Raw genomic sequence first — 7548 nt, forward strand, 5'->3', positions numbered from 1 at the left:
GCTGATTTTAATCATTGTCATTTCATCTGATGTAATATTTCCCCGGGCGCTTTCAGCTGGGCATAAATTTTCGGCTCCCAAATAAGTAACACAGGGCACGTTTCTCACATTTCTTGACTCCTCGGTTACAAAGAGGAGAGCAGCCGCCGCCGCGGCGCCCGAGGGTAGGGGCGGGACTTGGGAAGAAACTGGGCTGCGAGTCGGCCGGGGCTGCAGAGGAGCCGGGGGCCGGTGCCGCCCCTCCCCCTCCCTCGCCTTCCTCCCCGGGTCTCTGCCCCGGCTGCCCCTCTACCGGGGAGCAGCGCCGCCCGTGACGTCTGCGGACACGCGGTCGGCCACCGCGGGGGAGGGGCGCACGGGGGGCGCCCGGCCGGCCCCCCGCCGCCAGACGCGCCATTTCCTTTACGCGCGCGGCGCGATGGAGACGTCTACCGCCAAGACTCCCCGCGGCGCTGAGGCCTGCGCCCGGGGCGTCCCTCCTGGTACTCGAGTCGGCTGCCCCTTCCTCCTCCTCTTCTACCTCCTCCTCCCCTTCCTCTTTCTCCTGTTTCCCTTGCGCCCCGCCCGTCCCCCCCCTCCTCCTGGACCATTTCCCGGCTCCTAGGAAACGGAGCGCGGAGCCTCCGGTGCACTGCGCCCGGCCTGCACTGCGCCCCCGTCCGGCTGCGGGGACGCCCGGGCCAGAGCCAGGCTCGAGCTGGAGGACCGGTGCGCTCCGGCCGGGAACGGCGCGGGGGCCCCCACCCCGAGCTCCAGCCGGACCTGGACGCCCTCTAGCGGCTTCACTCACGGGAGGGGCGCTGGTGAATAGAGGACAAGGTGGGGGGCCTGCCTCCCTTGACCAGGAGACCTCGCGCGTGGAAAGAGGGCCCGCACCGCCGTACTGTAACTTCTCCACGCGGGAATAAGGAGAAACTTTCCTCCTAAGGGAAGGTTTTATTTATTTATTTACTTTAGAGCTCGAACTACAGGAGAAGGGGGAAATTTTCTCATTAAAGTTACATCCCTGCAGTTAGTTCAATTACTTGATATATGCAGAAGATGTTGTTAATTTATAGATTTAAATAGCTTACAAAGATGCCGCAGGCCCCATCAGTTAATTTCCTTAATTTATGGATTCTTAGCTGCTCCTTGAAGAGAAAGGGGCCCTGGAAGTAGGTCAGGGATCTGTGCAGCGGCTCCCGCACGGCCCATGGGCTGCCCACTCAGCTCCCCACGCCCTGGCGCCCCCGGGGCTTTTGGCTCCCAGCTCGGGCCTGACAGCACCACTGTCTGCTCTCTACATCTCGGCCAGGCCCAGCAGATCTGCTTTGCTCCTTGGTGACTGCCCCAGTCTCTCCAGAGCTACGCAAGGCCAAGGAGCAGCAAAGCTCCCATCAACACCCACCCCACCCGGCACTGCTGAAGGGATGGGCCCAAATAAGAAGTGAAACAAGTATCCAAATACTTTGATCTCCTGTGTCCTCCCTTAAATGCTGGCTGGGATCACACATGGAGAAAGGCGTGTGTGGATACCCCAAACTTCTTCAGGGAAAGAAACTTCCCCCTTCTCAAGCCTTGGAGTGCTTGGGGGTGGGGGCGGGGAAGAGGGAGGCATGAGGAAGAGTGCTCCAGGCTCCCATTTGAGCAGAGACCCCCTGAAAACTTGCTTGTCATGGGGCCACCCCTGTGACCCCATCGCCCCTCACCCCTCTCCCCTCGCCCGCTAGGTGCCTGCTAGAGCTTCTTTGTTTTGTGTTCAATATGGATGAATATATACATATAAATTAATACTTAGATGGGTATAAACTAAACTGTTTTAGGAATCCACATGGCGATGTGATTAGTATTGGTATTCATGATTTAACATTTCTTTTCCCACTAGATGAAGTTTCTAAGATTTGCAAGGTACATGTCAAGGACGGGTGTATAAATGGATTTTTATTTATTCACAACTCCAAGACTAATTGCTTCTCTTTGCCTCAAGGCCATGAGATTGGTTTTAATATGACACTTCAAAAGTATTCATGGAACTACAGAGATACTAAGTGTCATTGTTTAAGAGACAAATCTCACTGTGGTACTGGTGACCCTGCAAAGAGGATGTCCCATTTCATTTTAAATTCCTCGATGTTTTTTTAAGCGTTTCACTTTATACCAACTATATTAAAAATGCACAATTTAATTGAAACAAGAACTGACCATTTTGAAAGACCTTTATTTCCTTAATATTGCTGGGAACTTTGTTTTCATATTCCTGAATCCTTTTATTAAAGAGCTGAACTTTTTACGTGTCATTAAGAAGAGTAAGTTTGGGCCATAATTTATACTCAAGTGTTTTAAAAGTTCCCGGCTAAATGTCAACCATCTTTTACATTGAGAGACTTGGACGTGGGCTGTGATAGGCATTTAATGATCTGTGGTATATAAGGCAGTGGTGAGGTTTTGTTTTTTTTAATTGAAGATGTATAATTAGGACTGAAAACATACTGAAACATCTTGTGAAACACATCTTGTTTCATTACTATAGTCCAAGAGATGAAATGGGATGTGAGTCTAATCAGAATGGAACTTGCTTCGTCAGTAGATTTGACGAGCACTTGAGCCATTATGGTTCACGTATTTTAAAAAGTGGGTTCAGACCTGAGCTTGCTTTGAGGCTGCTCTGCATGAGCTCACATGAAGCCGATGTGGGTCAGGCCCTGCATCAAGGTGTTGTGGACAAGACCTCAGTCTCTGGATATTTCAAAGCGGCTTCCAGTGTGACTTTGTATTTTGTTGTTGCTGTGTGCAGACTATATTTTAAGATCGAGACCTTAATAAGAAGATGAGGTCCCAAAGTCTGCTGAACTCAACCTTCTCAGGAAGTCTGTGACCAGATAGCAGATGTACAGACTGAGACACAGCTGCTGCCCTCCGAGAGGGGAGAGTGTGAGGGTAGGGGGATGGGGAGAGGCTGGGGTGTTAGGGCTGTCTGCTCCACCACCCCCAGGCTCGCTGGGGTGAAAGCCAGGCCCTCCCAGGTCTGTGCCCACCTCCAGACGCAGAGATGGCCCCTGACCAGGCTAGGACAGAGCCAGCCTGGCCCAGAGATCACAGTCTGACATCCGCTTGGCCTCTGCCTCCATTCCAGGAATCCCCCAGTCTTCCCTGTAGGACCCCAGTGAATCTGGAAACTAAAGGGAGTGATAAAATGTGGGACTGTTAGCGCCGCGCCCTGCAAACAGGGCCTCCTGACTGTCAGCCAGGTGACGGGCTCCCTGGAGAGCAGCGGTCCAAACCTGACTGAGGGATGGCAGGTGGGGGCCCACTGCCTGTCCTTGAAGTTAATAAAACAAGACCAGCCGGCTCCCACAGAGCTCTGCTCAGTCCCCAGCACCATGCTCAGTGGGATTTCTGGTTTCTGATGGGAGAGAAAGCAGGGCCTGTCTCCAGGGGCTACAGACCACCCCCTCCTTCTTGCCTGCTGCCTGCAGCCCAGGTATGCTGCTCAGAACCAAACCAACCTGCCCTCCCCGGCAGCCAGCATCAGGGTGATAGCGATGAGACAAGACTGAGATCTCCTGACCAGGAATCCTAACATGGTGGTGGCCTGTGGATGACCTCTGGGGGACCAGGGCCCCTCCCCCAACTTGATCAATATTCTGCATCTGAGCCTTCTTCCCAAGAGAAGTTTCAGCACATTTACCAGATTTTCAGAGTCTGTGTGAGTTGGGTACAAGTAACAAAACCTACCTCACAATGGGATTCGTGATAAGGAAGGTGGATTCTTTTGCATAATGGCACGTGGGAGGCAGAGTGGTCCTGGAGTCCATTCAGAGACTCAGCGGAGGATTCAAGGACCCAGGCTCTCTCCACATTCCCCTGCCACCCTCTGCATGTTCTCCTGCCCTTACGCCAGGTCCTCTCTGGTCTCAAGATATTGTAGCTCAAACCTTGCTATCTTCCTGGACATGCGTGGAGACCAGGGAAGTGATCCAGTGGCCCTCACAGCCCTCTTTGGCACACCACTGGCCAACTTGCAAGCCAGTCCCGGGGAAAGCGTGGACCAATCAGGTCTAGCCCTGACCTCTGAGGAGCTGGGGTTGCTGCCCTGGGCCGTGGGGTAGAAGGTAGACCCTGGGCACAGTCAGGATGTGCCTTGGGAGAAGGAGGAGAGGATGGGCTTTGTGCTGGGGGCCCCAAAGGTGAAGAGCTGTTGACCAGAACCCTGAGCTGGAAGGAAGGTAGAAGCTGAACAGGAAAGAGAGTCCCCAAACCCCAAAGGGCACCTCCAGAGAGGCTGCAACAGAGATGATGCTCTAGATCCTTCTAGGGTCCCAGGAGACCCCCTGACCTGGCAGAGTAGGGCTGCCCTCAGGCAACCAAGCCAGGCCACTGACCCCAGGCCCTCTGACCTCCTCACCTCTGGCTTCTTCTCAGGGCTCCTTCTCTCGAGCTGCATCAGTGAAGTCCCAAGGTCCTCCCAGCAGCCCTTCAAGGTATGGAGACGAGGCTGTTCCCTGCAAAAGCACCTGGCGTTCATCAGGGCAATCAACACGTGCTGCCTCCCCATGCAACACACAGAAAAGAATTCCAGAAAGGTGAGGCTATCGCAGTTGCTGGGGGCCAGTGAGGCCCTCTCTAGGGTCCTCCAGGTCTCTCAATCAATGTCAGGCTGGCTCGGATCCCTGGGAGGACAGCCTTCAATACCAAGTCCTGTCCCTAAATGACTGTGTGGCTGCCTCTCTGGCTCCAGGTGACCATCAAAGTGGCCCTGGGGTCACAGGACTAGGGGCCCTGCAGATGCATTTACATGGGCCTGAGGGAGAGCAAGAGCTGAGACAGTGAGGCAGCCTTTGATCAGTCATCAACCCTGCCTGGGGCTCCTTCCTCTGGCCAGAGGTCCGTACACTGACCCTCTTCCATGTCACAGGCAATTCATTTGCCTTGGGCCTAGGCTTTAGGGAGACCGTCTATGCGTGGCATGAACTTGGAAGTCTGAGTACAACTGGGTGACCTTGGGTTTCATCTCGCAGAGTCCCAGTATCCTCCCGTGTAACGTGAGAATAGTAATGACGAGGAGCTGATGCCCTCGCTGGGAGGATTCATGGTGAGAGCAGATGCAGAGAACTCGGCTCAGGCCGGTGTGAGAGCTCTTGGAAGGGTGATGGTTGCTTCCTTCCAACTGACCTTCCTAGAATCTCTGGTGGGGCTGTAGTTACACCTCCGGATCCTACTCCAGGTGCTGTTGGCCCAACACCCACCTACAGGAGACACACAGAAGCTGGGGAAGATGAGAGGGATGGAGGCCCCTTGACTCCAAGATTTGGGGGTTGAAACCTTGTGATTGTATAATTAAGACAAACATGTATACGTTAAAGGGGAGAATGTAAAAGTTGCCTAACATTTAAAGATAAAACACAAAACTTCAGAGAAATCTCATGCTTGCTGTGGGCCATGCCTCTGGGGTGGGGCTAGGAAGTGTCCTCAGGCTCCTCTGAGCTCAGGGCGCTTGGGGGTGGATGGAATCACAGGTTGGGACCCAGGGGGCAAAGAGGAGCCCCAGAGGCCAACAAGGGTCTGCTGATAAATTCTTCTCATTTTTCAAACTGTGAAACTCTTTACTGTCTTTTTAAAAGTAATTTTAAGTTTCAGTAAACACTGGATGATCATTGTAAAACACACACACACACACACACACACACACACACACACACACACACACAGTGAGATGTACAAAGGAGAAACGAAAATTGGTTTCTCCTTCCCCGAGAGCATTGAGTCAGTAATTTGGTGTTTGTCCAGCCATTCGTCTTCCTGTTCACGTACACACACAGAGACACAATTACATAGACTAGCACAGATATGCACACACGTACACACACTCAAGGACACACAAACACAGTCACAGACACATACAGCCACAGAGACACATACAGTTGCACAGAGACACACACACGGATATGCAGGTACACACACGATCACATGCAAGTGGCAAACACAAAGGGACACGCACACACACATAGTGTTGCACAGGCACAGATACACATGGAGCCTCATAGAACCACAGACACGTCGTGTGCACACCGTCCAAGCAGGTGTGCAAACATGCACATGTGCACATGGTTTTTAAACTATGGCATCAAACTACTCATACTAATCCGCAGTCTGTCTTCCCCCTTCTGTGTATTTCAAAATATAGAAAATAATCTAACAAATATCTATACACTCACCACCCAGGCATGGCAAATATTAACAGCTCAAATATTTGCTTCAGATTCCTATTTAAAAATCAGATGAAACGATACAGACCAGTTAAAACCTCTCCCTTCTTCCCCCACCCTGTAATTGCTGCCCAGAAGTTGCCACATTCCTGCGCACCTTTTTATACTTTTTGCGACACATGAATGTATTCATAAACAATGATGACATCTGTGTCTGCTTTAAACTTTCACATAACTGGTATCCAACGGGTGCCTCCTCTTGCATTGTGTTTTGGCCACTTGCTCTTCTCACATCCCTGGGCCTGGTAGGTGCCCCTCCTTGTCACCCCTCTGATCCATGCAGTGGCCTCTGCCTCCTGCCCTGGCCCCCATCCCTCAGTCAGCTCTTCTGTGTATATAGGCCAAGGGCCCCCAAAGGCCTCTCCCATTGGAATTGGGTGTTTGATGCTGAAAACAGTGGTTTCTGGCCACTGTGGTGTCAGAGGTAAGGAACGGCCCCTCCTCCAGCTCCCACCTCCCAGCAGGCTGCTTTTGGAAGAGGTGTTTGGATGTGGTGTTTGCTGTTTGGATCCTCCTCCCCTCCCCCTCCTCCCTTTCCCCATCCTCCTCCTCCCTCTCTCCTCTCCCCCCCCTTCTCCCCCTCCCTCCACCTCTCTCTCTCCCTCTCTCCCTCCATCTCCTTCCACCCCTAGGCGATGCAAGCCTCTGGCTGAAAAGCTGGAAGGTCACCCAAGGAAGTGCAAAAAGAAAAGGCATCTTGATATATCTCAAAATATTATCTCCAGACTAATTTTGACAGTTCTGTTTCTGCATTCAGGTCTCTTACCCTTTTAGAATTAACTTCTGTTTGTGGTTTGAGGTCAGGATCTAAAAAAGAATTTGTTTTCCAAAATGTCTAGCCAGTCTTTCGGGTGAATCAACTAGGAAAAATTTTATATTAGGCTTTTGACTGGGACTGGGGATAATCGAGGTCTTATTTTTGCTTTCTAATAGAGGAATGTGGGATTACAGGTAAACTGTAAAAAATTAAATCATTTGGTATTTTCGTAATTAGAATTAGTTACAAATTAGCCCCCCTCCCCTCCACACACACCCTGGCAATCTCATATTCCTCTTCCTAGGGAACCTCAGTTTGGTATGTGATAGATTAAATTATTGATACCAGTTTTTCCCTGCCCTGTAGTGGCTTTAGACATCTATACCCTTGCCATGGCACCATGCTCGGCAGAACGTACTCCTCCACTCCCCAATCCTGGGCTTCACCAAAGGGAAGTTAGCAGATGCAGCACAAGGAGCAGAGGCTTGAAGTATACTCCCGCAGCTGAGCTTGCCTCTCGAGCTTCTGCCATTGCAGTAGGAAGAA

General features: G+C 51.7%; 1 long non-coding RNA gene across 1 annotated transcript; it reads left to right on the plus strand.

Annotated features, from left to right (window-relative positions):
* The first annotated feature begins 3509 nt into the window (after positions 1 to 3509).
* Positions 3510 to 7548, plus strand: LOC132509316 (uncharacterized). Its single transcript, XR_009536955.1, has 3 exons — positions 3510 to 3685; positions 4402 to 4562; positions 7369 to 7548. It is a non-coding gene; the product is annotated as an uncharacterized LOC132509316 (long non-coding RNA).

Source organism: Lagenorhynchus albirostris, chromosome 19, assembly GCF_949774975.1.
Source record: "Lagenorhynchus albirostris chromosome 19, mLagAlb1.1, whole genome shotgun sequence".
In the NCBI taxonomy this organism is placed as follows: domain Eukaryota; kingdom Metazoa; phylum Chordata; class Mammalia; order Artiodactyla; family Delphinidae; genus Lagenorhynchus; species Lagenorhynchus albirostris.